The following is a 13,619-nucleotide window of genomic DNA, read 5'->3' as shown; positions in this document are numbered from 1 at the left end:
AATGCATGCTTACTCAAAATGACATTGCACTAAACATGATGCAAGTAGTTTTACATTTTGTTTAGCCAGAAAACTAACATATCTAGCATGAAGTTTTGTTCTAGCATTAGCCTTACCTGAAGTTTTCATAGCCATACTTGCACCACTTAAATCATTGTCAAGGACACAGCCAAGATAATTAACACTATTTCTGTTTGATATTACACAATCCCCTACCTTGACACACAGGTTAGGAACCTTGTTCAGTTTACTTTTAGACTCACATAACATGATCCCGTTTTTTACCTAAATGCAATAAGAGTTTATTTTCAGAGAGCCAGTCTCTTACTTTAAATACGTAACTCCTCATATCACTTGTATTTTACTGACATCCTTGTCTGAAACCAGTAAAGTAGAGAGCAAATTAGTCACAAACTGCTTGCATATCATTTATATATAGGAGGAATAAAAGGGGGCCTAAGACACTTCCCTGGGGAACTCCATTATTAATAATTGTTTATTCAGAGAGAAACCCATCAATTTCTACACTTTGAATTATACCAGTTTAATAAAAGTTCAACCAGGCTGGTTAAGACAAGTTAATAGGAAAGAGAGGTGGCATCGCACTTGAAAGTGCTGGAACTGAAGATAAGCTACTTAATGTGAGTTTTTGTGTGACTGTGTAGATTAGATAATTGAGTGAAGCTCTTCCCACATGCAGTGCAGTGATACGGTTTCTCTCCAGTGTGGATCCTCTTGTGTGATTTCAGGGTTCCTGACTGACTGAATCTCTTGTCGCAGTGTGAACACTTGTAAGGTTTCTCTCCAGTGTGGATCCTCTCGTGCGTTTTCAAATCTGCAGCTGTAATAAAAGTCTTCTCACACTCAAAGCAGAGTACCAATTCTATAGAACCAATTCTTAATGCGCATGTGAACGCCATCAGCGTTTCTCACAGGTTCGCATTTAAAGTCTGTGTAGAGAGAATGGTGTCGTCTTAGCGGCCACTAATTTAATAACAAATGATTGTTGCGACGGAAGCGAATCAATCAAAACTAACTTTAGCTGGAAAATAACTTTATTAAAGAACCGCTGTAAGAAATTGTAGTCTGCCTCGACCCAGATTCCACTCCTAAATATATTTTAGAATAAGCTCATCCCCAAAATGGCTTAATTATCATAGAGATTAAGGCAGTCAAGTTCTATTGTTTCTTGACCATTTGGGTTGATTACATCCTGAGCAAATGGTAGTCAATTGTAGAATGGGACTGGGTGTGGGACACAGAGAACTTTCTCAGACAATGGGGTGTCTCAACTTCATTAACATACAGACCACAGCTGTTGCAACAAGATCAACTTAATTTACATTAAGAACAGGATAAAAGGTTTAAGATTTGGATGTTCTGGGTTCATTCTGACGCCGGTGAACCCAAGGTGCTTTGTGTTCCTTGCCACTGCTATGCTGTAATAAACTTCATTTTTGAGATCTTCGACGTCCACATAATTTTTTCTTACATTGGCGAGCCAGGCCCAGGAATCGACGGATTTCCAACAAAAAAGGGAAAAGGTAAGAAAAAGCTGTTTTCTTTCATTTATGCTGTTTTTGTCAAGGAATTCCTCGTTTAAAAAAATCTAGAAAAGAAAATTTAAGGACAGAAGAGATCGAATTTGGTTTATTCAGTATTAGCAGGAGGAGTTTTAAGCCTATTCCGTACAAATTTGTTTAAGATTCTAACGTAACTGAATAAGCCCGAAGCAGTGTGGTGGCAGACTTGTATTGGAATTGTTGTTTCTAAAGTAATTGAAACAAAGTGCTTAAGTGTAAAGTTTCTAAAGTAACTGAAACTTGGTGTGGTCTCTTATAATTCTGTTAAGATTCTAAAGTAATTGAATAAACCCGAAGTAGTGTGGTGGCAGAGTTATGTTAGATTGGTTGTTTCTAAAGTAACTGAAACGTGGTGTTGGTCTCTTATAATTCTGTTAAGATTCTAAAGTAATTGAATAAACCCGAAGTAGTGTGGTGGCAGAGTTATTTCAGATTGGTTGTTTCTAAAGTAACTGAAACAAATGTGTGTTTCTAATGTACTTGAAACCGATTGTGAAGTTGTAATAATTCTGAGGAAATTCTAAAGTAATTGAATAGACCCGACGCAGTGTGGTCACAGAATTATTTCACAACTATTGTGTGTTATAGCATATAGGCTAGACTAGTGAGTCTGATGTGCCGTGACTTTGTGAAGTTTAAAACAAAGAACCCGAAGCAGTGTGGTTTTGCCCGACGTACTGTGGCATTGTTTTAAAATTCATAAATATTGTTTGAAGCCGAAGTACTGATAAGCAAGCTGTTTTAAGGAAATAACATAAAAACCCGATGTAGTGTGGTTGTGTCCGACGTACTGTGACAGTGTTCATTTTTTGATATATATTGTTTATGCCCGAAGTACTGATAAGCAAGCTGTTTTAAGAAAATAACATAAAAACCCGACGTAGTGTGGTTGTGTCCGACGTACTGTGACAGTGTTAATTTTTTTATATATATATTGTTTATGGCTGAAGTACTGTGAATTATCAAGCTGTTTTAAGGAAAATAAATAAATAAATAAAAATAAAAACACAAGAACCCGACGTAGTGAGGTTGTGTCCGACGTACTGTGACAGTTATTTTTATTTTATTTTTTTTTTCTCTAAACGATTTTGTGTAAAATTTAAGGTCCTAAGGACTGGGACTTTGATTAAGTTTAGAAGGTTCGCTCAGTGTTCTGGTTGTGTTCATTTGCATACAATCTGTGAATAAATTGAATAATGATTATCTTAAAGCATCTAGATATCGCATAGTCATTTAAATCAGATGTTGTGAATACACAAGTTACTGTAAAGCCAGATAAAACTTTAAAATGGAAGAAATGATTGTTAAATACATCGCTAAACACGGTTCTCAGGGATTGTTTGATGGAATAGAAAATGTTAGAAAACCAAATCAGAACAGTGATCGGGAGGTCTATTGGAAAAAAGAAGACCACAAATTAGAATTAGTTTTATGATAGTAACACATTGTAGAAAAAGGTTTTACTATCAAAAGGGGGGTGATTCTTATGATTTATGAAACATGTTTTATTAACATTGATGTGCAGTTGTAATTTATAATAAATGTTTTAATGACATTATGTTTAGAAATGTTTTTTTTTTTTAAAAACATTACCGATGTTTGATGTTTTGAGATGAAACTTCCGTGACTTTGATGTTTGAATGTGAAAAGATGCTTGTGGGGGAAAGGGGGGCAACCTCTTCTTTTGATTATAGTTTCAGATATAAGCATCGAGATGTTTGTCTGAAATGTGTAACCTCCTGGAGAAAGGTGATCTGGGCGTTTGAAAGACGAGAAGGAAGTGGAGCCAGGGGATTTTCTCAAGAAAAAGAAAAGAATAGAGATATCCAGACCTGCAAGATCCAGAACTCCAGGCCTAAAAGACCTAGAAACCCTGAGACCCACCATAGGATGGAAGGAACTGATGAAGAGACACAGACTTGAACAACACCAGTGACTGCTTCTTCTAGAAGAATGGTCCAAGTGAAAAAAAATATAAAAAAATGGACAATGAAAAGTGAAACAAGAGGAGATTTCAGAAACAAACCATTTCAGAGACTACGGACAGCAGTTTCTCCACATAGAGGGAAAACAAGTGGACAAAGGATGTCCACACTGAGAAAATGGACACAAAATGACACACACACACACACACACACACACACACACACACACACACACACACACACACACACACACACACACACACACACACACACACACACACTATATTGTCTATTGATTGTTGATTATTTGAGTTATCAAAACTAAACAATATGCTAACATCACTGATGTGAACATCACTGCACATCTGACATTGTGAGAGCCCAACAAGGCCTTGAAGAAAGACAAGCTTTTTGCAAAACAAATGCATGATGGAGATATTGCCTATTCTGGTTTAATTTGGAATGTAACCTTTAAAACGGCTGTATGTGTATGTATCTTTCTTATTATTTGCCAATGCATTATGTTATGTGTTCTATGTTTAAATGTCGAGTTGCAGATAATTTAAGGATCGCTTTGAGACACTCCTACTGGCTGTGATGGTTCTTGAATGTCTTCTCACCCACACCCAAGAAAATGTTTGTACATCATATTGCCAAATTTTAGAAGAGTCTCTTTGATAATTCTGCCCAATTGGATGGAGCTGTAACCAGTGTGCATGAGGTGTCGACCCAAAGACGGGTAAGATTCTCCGGTGGCCAGAGGGGGACAACCTAAGGCAGGGCTTCACCGCCACTGGGCACCTGCCCACTAGGGAAGGGAGGTGTAATCTGTGAGAAGGGAGTGGATGTGATGCTTCTTTTGGGCCAAGAGCATCAGAGAGGGGACTGTAAGAAATTGTAGTCTGCCTCGACCCAGATTCCACTCCTAAATATATTTTAGAATAAGCTCATCCCCAAAATGGCTTAATTATCATAGAGATTAAGGCAGTCAAGTTCTATTGTTTCTTGACCATTTGGGTTGATTACATCCTGAGCAAATGGTAGTCAATTGTAGAATGGGACTGGGTGTGGGACACAGAGAACTTTCTCAGACAATGGGGTGTCTCAACTTCATTAACATACAGACCACAGCTGTTGCAACAAGATCAACTTAATTTACATTAAGAACAGGATAAAAGGTTTAAGATTTGGATGTTCTGGGTTCATTCTGACGCCGGTGAACCCAAGGTGCTTTGTGTACCTTGCCACTGCTATGCTGTAATAAACTTCATTTTTGAGATCTTCGACGTCCACATAATTTTTTCTTACACCGCTATAAAGCCAAAACAATCTCTGTTACCTTAAATTATACGCTTATCTATGTAAAGCTGCTTTGAAACAATCTACATTGTTAAAAGCGCTATATAAATGAAGATGACTTGACTTGACCTATGACCTTCGAGTTATACAAAACGAGCCAATGGCAAGGGAAATGCTATGGGTCTGCGGAATTTGCATAGCACAACTCCGCCCCACCGCGTAGGTATAAAAGGACACTGAACTCCAGGCCGTTCCAGCAGTACAGTGGTTGTGGCAGAGGGATGTAACGTCTCCGTTTCCTCCTCAGGGAACGAGATTTATATATGTTACCAAGACGTTTCCTTTCGTTCAGTCACTGCGAGTTACGTCTGTGAATGATGAAATGGGGGTCCCAATTTAAAGGGTTAGTTCACCCAAAAATGAAAATTCTGTCAGTAAATACTCACCCTCATGTTGTTCCAACCCCGTAAGACCTTCGTTCATCTTCGGAACACAAATTAAGATATTTTTGATTAAATCTGAGAGCTGGATCACTCCTCCATAGGCTTCTAAGACATTATAACTTGCTGGCCCAGAAAATGTAGTAAAGACATCGTTAATATAGTCCAAGTGACTACAGTGGCTCAATCTTAAGTTTATAAAGCGACGAGAATACTTTTTGTGTGCAAAAACAAAACAAAAATAATGACTTTATTCCACTATTCTGCCATGCAAAGGCAAAAGACCGTAACTTAGTTTTTGGTCAAAAATGAGTGATTTATATTTTTGGCACATTCAAGACCTTCTTTATCATGTGGATAAGTATCTTGAATCAATTCCATTTTTTTTCGAGAAAATAATGATTTGTCTTAACAGTAACTTCCAAAAGCCCATGAGAAACCAAGGCAGAACACCGTAACATCAGTTACCGCTCTTTGGCTTTGTTTTGGAACGCTCAAATTGAGTTACGGTGCTCTGCCTTTGTTTAGCCGCGCGTCAATATGAAGTTACTGTGCCGGTGTTCAATCAAATAATGCTACCTACCAGATTGTACGGTTATCTGCCTTTGTTTTAATGTCCATTAAAATTAAAATGATGGTGTAGCCTGTGTACTTTGTACAGCTGCCATCAGTCGCTCTAACTTCTGATGTCCTCAGAGCGGTCAGAACATTTAGTATGGTCTGCTCCATTGACAAACATGCGATATCGATCGCGAAGGATTATGCAGAGTTGACAGAAAAACGTTACACATTGCCGTATCAGATGAATACAACCAAGAATTAAAGCTTGGCAAACTAGCTGGCAGAGTGCCAAAACTTCGCCTTCAGCCCCGCCCTAAACGCGGTCGAGTCAATGCTGGACTAATAGGAGGTATTTTGTCATGTCAAATGTATTAGACATAGCACAGTTACTTCCCGCTCAGCTACTGTTCGGACGCCCCTGCTTACTGCTCCACGCTTTGCTCTATCGCTTTTACATTTTATCTCCTATATTTTTATATTTTATTTCCTTTTATCACCTAATTTTAACTTCATCAAATCAGCACAGTGCTCAGACGACAAAGTTTGGATTACTACAAAAAACGCAGAATTCTTTTACCCGACCAGCTTACATTCTGGGAAAGGAAAACACAACTGCCTACAAGGATAAGAGAAAATGCCTCTTCTGGTTCAAGAATCTACTTGCTGCACTAACTGCCACATACTTTTACAAAGGATTGCAGTTCTTGAAACAAAGTTACTTACGGGACCACCAAACCAGATAGAGCACACAACAGAGCTTCGACATGGACACCCTCAGCATACCGGTGAGTCCCATGAAACTAGTGCTCCTCGACAGGTAGAGAAACAAGCCGATCGACTTACAAATCGATGGCACAAACAGGGAGACCCAAAGGCACTCGACACATCAGATTGTCACGAGCCTCACATATTGCCGCAGTAGCATCCTCTACCCCAGATACAGCTCTGACAAGGATTGCAAACACTGGTCTCCAACCACCGCCTATACATCTTGAGAACAGATTTGAAGTGCTAATGAATGTAAATGAGGAATCCCCAAACATCATGAATGTGATCGAACACAGACTGAATGGGCCAGTAGCTAACACTGATGCTAACTGGCGCTCAAGGTCGAGCAGACAGCGGCACTCAGCTCAGAGCGCAGCCAAGCCCAGGACTCTGATAGTGGGGGACTCCATAATCAGTAACATTAGCGGCAGGGATACAACCTTGGCTGCCTTCCACAAGCAGCAACTTCTGACAGGGAACTTCAGAACATTCTGATGAAACATAAAACTGCAAATCGACTCATCATACATGTGGGGAAGAATGATATTCATAAAGAGCAGTCAGAACTCCTTAAGAAGGATTTCAATGAACTTTTTGAAACACTTAAAAGACTGAAAGTTCAAACATTCATCAGTGGACCTCTCCCAGCAAGAGGAACAAACAGGTTTTCACGGTTGCTTGGGCTTAATACATGGCTGCAAAAAACCTGCAATATAAAAGGAGTGAACTTCATTGACAATTTCAATCTTTTCTGGAGTCAGAGACAACTGTTTCATCGGGATGGCCATCACCCAAACAAACTTGGTTCAAGAGTGCTAAAGGACAATATCTACTTCTCCCTCAATCATCCTTCTACTTCTCAATCAACCATCCTTCCCACACACACACATGGACACAGTATGAATGGCCACGGGTCTTCACTTCAGCAGCAAAATGGACATGCGGTTGACATATCACACAAGGACAATGCTAACACCACTCCGCCACAACAACCTCTGCTCACGGACTCAATCTCAGCTGAGCCCTGCCCACAGAGCTCACCACAGACAGACATATCAGAACTGCTAGAAGATTCAGCACCCAAGGACGACTTCCTGGATAACAGGTGTGAGAAGGCAAAACTGCGACACACCCCTTCCAACTCCCAGAGTAATGCCAGTTTCACACATACTCCGTTTGCAGTGCATATGCGGTGCGTATTTTTTTCCGTACCCATGTCAACAGGGAGAGCTTTCATACTGCACGCGTTTGCAGTCGAACGATCCGTTCCAGTTGCGGTGCGTATACAGCAGTGACGCTGATCGTTTCCGCACCGAGTCTATTTCTGCTGTGCTGCACGCGCTGAAATAAAGTGACAGCGCATGGTTCGTGGTCAAAATGAACACAGATTGACCTGAAAATGTAGTAATTTCACCATAAATGCTATTAATTAAATAAAATGTAGTAATCTCACCATAAATGTATTTAATTAAATACTACTTTTTACACTTTAAGACCGGGGTAAAGCAAGGAAAACCACAATTTACCTCAACTTGGAAGGTTTGATTTGTGGTTTGCAGCACAGGCAGTAGCCTCAGTTACCTCAGTGTGAAACAGTAGCCATTTAATTTACTTTGTAAATGTTAGAGAACTTGATTGAAGAAGAATTTTCAACATGCTCGAATCATCACCACAATGGAGTTTAGTTCTGTTTGTTTTTCAACAGTATTTTGTTACAAAGAAAACAGAAGTGTTATAGCTTTGGCTATTTATTTATTTTATATATGGATATTTATATTGTTAATAATTTGCATAGTTAATCTTGTTCTTTGGTGTTCAGCTTATAAAGGTTTTTCAAATGTTATTTAATAAAAAATATTGTTTTAATAAAAATCTTTCTTTTTTTTCTCACCCCCCCAAAAAAAATCGTGATACGAACCGAATCGTGCAACTGAGCATGCAACACAAGTTCTCGTCCAGGCCCTCGTAATTTCTAGGCTTGACTACTGCAATGCTCTTCTGGTCGGACTTCCATCATGTGCAACTAAACCTCTACAAATTATTCAGAACACTGAAGCTCGTCTTGTCTTCAACGAGCCCAAGAGGGCCCACGTCACTCCTCTGTTCATCTCTCTGCACTGGCTACCTCTCGCTGCTCGCATCAAGTTCAAGGCATTGACGCTTGCTTACAGATCTATCACAGGCTCAGCTCCCTCCTACTTTCACTCACTCCTACGAGCCTACATCCCTACCAGAAGCCTACGATCGGTCAACGAGCGACGTCTCGTGATTCCATCACAGAGAGCCACAAAATCACTTTCCAGAACATTCTCATTCACAGTTCCATGCTGGTGGAATGATCTTCCCACCCTCATCCCTGACAACATTCAAAAGACAGCTGAAAACACATCTCTTCCGTGAACACTTAACCTAAAATAAATAAATAAATCTTTTCCCTTAAACCCTCCCTAATCGGGCATATGCTACTCTGAACAATGCCTGAACTTCGTATTTTGAGCACTTCTTGCGTTGTTTTTTTGCCTCTTCACGATGACTCGCTTAATTTAGTCCTAATTTGTAAGTCGATTTGGACAAAAGTGTCTGCTAAATGACTAAATGTAAATGTAAGAAGGCTCACTGGGGGAAATGCATACTTGCAGAGGCCCCGCGGCCAGCTGTGCGTCCGTGCCGAGGGTCCCCTCTGTCAGGGAATAAAACAAGGGGCAGTGGGAAGAGGCTAGGGAGGCACAGAGATCAACTCTTCCCTAATCCGCTGAACCGTCTGGGGATGGAGTCTCCATTCTCCAGTAAGTGGCTTAACCCATGAGAGGTCGTCGGCCGCACGGTTCAGCTCTCCTGGAATGAGAATGGCTTGACGCAACCTCAGATGCTTCTGACTCCATAGGAGGAGATGACGGGCGAGTTGCGACATATGGCAGGAACGTAGACCACCTTGTCAGTTGATGTACGCTACTGTCTGAACAGACTATTATGTGTTGGTTCTTGAGCAACGCCTGGAAGCAGTGCAGAGCCAAGCATACTGCCAGGGACCTGCAAAGTCAGTGCTGAAGCGGTCTCAGATGAAGCGGCCCGAGAGGTGTGGCTTCTGCTTCAGATGCCATATGCCCTAGGAGCCTCTGAAATAACTTCAGTGGAACCACACTCTTGCCCTCGAATTGACGAATTGGCAATTCAGCAGTGACTGTGCATGCTCGCTCGGAAGCTGCGACCCGAAGGCTCAACCAGGTGAGGTGCCGGAGCACCATGACCCTGTGTTCCCAAACCTGGTCTCGAGAATGATCTAGGATCAGCCAGTTGTCGAGATAGCTCAGGATGCGAACCCCAGGGCTGGACTGGTAATCTGGCATACCGGGCAAATGCCCGGTGGGCCGACGTGCTTTTGGGCCGATACATCTCATACTTTTTTTTCTTTTTTTTTTTCAGGCCCATGAAACTCGTACATCGGCGGCCCATTCGTTTTGTTTTGTTTAATTGACGGCGCTGGGTTAGTGCCGGTGTAATGCATTGGTCAAAAAAAAGTAAGCGTTAGTTTTTTTTCCACTGACAGACCGGCCCATGAAACGCGTAGATCAGCGGCCCATTGGTTGTTTTCTTGATTGACACTGGGCTGGCCCAATCACATCTTTAAACACCTCCCCCTTTGGGCTTTGAGTGAGCGTGCAGTGTCAAGTGTGTATCTGTCAAAATAGTCTGAGAGATGGAGAAGAAACGCAAGGAATGTGCAGAGAAATAGCGTGAAAAATAGATACAGGCCCTTCAAGCAGACGCTGAAAAATGTGTCAAGATATAGCCTATATGTTTTCTGCAGCAGCAGGACCTTCATCAGCTCCAGTGGCTGATGATGAGGATAGTGAGAAGGATCAGGAGAGAGAGATGAGAAAGTGTAGAGTCCGCGGTAAGCAAAACTACTTTCAAAACACTTTGGCTATGAGTGTAGGAACCCATAACCCAGTTACAGATTATTTCCACATCTGCATAGTTGACGATTACAGAAATTTACTAGAAGTTTAATGAGATGCGTTTTTATCCATGTTTTCCGCCAAAATAAAAGCTCAATGCAGTTTCCGTCAAAATAAAAGATCATGTGCTCATCTCTTTCAAGTATAGAAATTAGTACAAAACTAATTATGAAAGTTTTCTTTATTTTTCAGTGCATTTGTTTTACAATATATGGCTATTAGGCTACTATCATGAGATTAATATTATAACTATCATTATGTAGTAGTGTAATAGCCTAGTATAGACAGACACTGGTACTAAAAGAGGTTTGATTTTTTCTTTGTTATATTTGCACACTGAATATGGGTTGGAGCTTTTAATTTTGAACCCTCAAACTGCACCAGATTGATGAATTTAACATTAAAATGCACAAAATTTTCTTAGGGGGAGCATGCCCCCAAACCCCCCTAGAAAGACTGAGGTCCGCCACCACAGTTTTACCAAAGTTCCTGTGAGAAACATTGGTATTGCTATGCCAATGCAGCTTATAGCTTGTTTTTTGGATTCACCACTGTGGAGTATAATTCAATTGTATTAATAAATTACAATTTTGTACTTATTTCATCTGTTAACTCTCACTCATTTATACTCACTCATTACATATTAGTGGTTTTAATGAATAGGAGTTGAACAAAAACGTATTCAAAGGCGTGCAAAGATGGGTGGTGTTTATGATCATATGTAGTGGGCCAGTCTGGGCCAAAATGCCATGGCCGATTTTCTGTCCCAGTCCAGCCCTGGTGAACCCCGTGTTGCCGGAGTGGCACAAGGGCTGCCTCGACGACTTTCGTGAATATGCAAGGGGACAGTGTACTGGTATGCCTGCGCCTCGAAAGCAAACCGTAGAAACGGTCTGTGTCGAGGAAAAATGGAGACATGAAAGTACAAACCAATCTAGTGGACGAGCGGATTCGAAAATGCGTTTGGCTGTCAACATCTTGAATGGAAGCCTGTGAAGGGATTGGTTCAAGACGCGCACGTCGCGCAGGTCCAGGATTGGTCGTAACCCACCGGTTTTCTTGGGTACAATAAAAAAGTAGGGGCTGTAGAAGCCGGACTTTATTTCGGCTGGAGGGACAGTCTCGACTCCAGTTGCATTTATATACAAATTGTTTGAGCTTATTTCATCCATTAGATAAAAGAACTGAGAAATCCCATTTATTAACTGGCCCACAGACCCTCCCTCGAAGACATCTGGACAGAAGTGGTTGAAAGTAGACAAGAGAGACAGATTAAAACACCAGGTGTAAACGTGAATGGACCCTTGGTATACTTGTGACCCAATTGACCAAAATGCTTCTTAAAACCAGTTGTAAACAAAGCCTTGCAATCTTATTTACTTGACCATGTGACTGAAACCAAATGCGAGACATTTAAACTGACCAATCAGAAGATTACAGCTTCCCACATCATACTTTATATGTGACATTAGAGGACATTAGGGACATGAAGGAACCTTTTCATAGTTCCTAGAACTATTGGTTGAAGTTCCCCCGATTTTGGCGTGTTCACACCCGGAAACTAGGAAAGATTTTAGTTCTAGGAACTCCTTTTGGAGGAACTAATTTAATTTTTACTAATTTACTTAAACCAGCACTATAGGAACTATCCATGACGTTAGTGTTCGCTGTTTGGCCGAACGCACGCTAAACACCAGCATCCGTCTTTTAAAAAAAAATGGCGTAAACATACAGATTAAAGCTTATATATTTATTCTAGAAACTAACTATACAAACATGTAAAACAGTGATAGATGAAGCTCTTAAAGTGCTCTAAGCGATGTCACACATTTTTTAGGCCAAAACATTTTTTGTCACATACAGCAAACATCACCTCACCATCCACTAGCTCCCCTGAACACACTGTAAAGAAGCACAGTCTCTGTAGACACCCCAGGCTCCACAAACTGGGCTAACCCGCACCATGAAACATAACAAACTGTTCAAGATTATGTATGTATAGAAACATGATTATGTATTTCTACTCATTATGACTTTTAGATGTAACTGAAGTAAAATTATAAAATTATTTATTCTTGATGCAAGAAGAAGGAGCAGACAAAAAACGGACAATAAAAGTTTAATATTGGTGCAGAAAATACAAAAAGAAAGTAAAATTGGAAGCAAATAAGACAGATCTCTCTTTATTGACTAACAAGATATCATAGCATCTCAATCAGCCTCTTCTTCAGCTTCCTGAGAAAGAACAGTTAGTAAAAAATGTAAAAAAAAAAACCCCACTTGTACTTTTAAACATATAGATTATATTAAGCAAAATTATATACTGTATGCAATATTGCTCTTTTGGGGAGGAACTTTATCTTTGAGTTGATGTGAATCTCACAGTTAAATATAAACTATTTAATGTGACAAATGTTGACAATGTTTCTTTTATACTGTTGATGGTTGTGGCCAGGGCTGTAGAGTTCTAGAATCGCCGGTGTCCCAGATATGAGGTAGTTCAGGGGGTTCGGGGTCATGCTCCCCCGAGAAAATACATACATATGCACACATGCATTTCCAGACATATGAAGGCTAAAATCTCCATCACTCTTTCTTTTTTTTCTCAGTGTCCCTACTATGGTCTGTCTCTTCCCCTCCTAAAGCTGAGCTGCGAAATTCTTTCTCTCTGATATTCTTTTGTCAGTGAAGAAAGTAAACATAGGCTCAACTGATATTTATATACATCAGTTTTCCTGATTATTTTTGTCGGTCGTTTAACATTTCTATCCTAAAATAGCTGTCAAATATGAAATGTTTAGTTTAGCTATATTTGATCCCACACTTCATGACCGTTAACTGAAGCGCTAGAACATGCGCTCAGCAGCTTCTGTGAACATAAAGCCTGTCTACTTTAATTTGATTGGTCATCTCAATATTCTGATGTTGATGAGCGGCGACAGACCACAGAGCTCAGACGAGAAGATCTTGGAGCTGTGCAATATCCTTGCAGAACTAAAGTAGAGTTAATACTATATTAGCATCAGAGCATGTGAGCGGAGTGGAGTGGGAGCGAGCGGGGAGCGCAAGCGGGCGGATCTTGGA

This window comes from Scardinius erythrophthalmus (genome assembly GCF_964197995.2).
Source record: "Scardinius erythrophthalmus genome assembly, chromosome: 14".
NCBI lineage: Eukaryota > Metazoa > Chordata > Actinopteri > Cypriniformes > Leuciscidae > Scardinius > Scardinius erythrophthalmus.
This window is presented reverse-complemented; position numbering follows the sequence as displayed.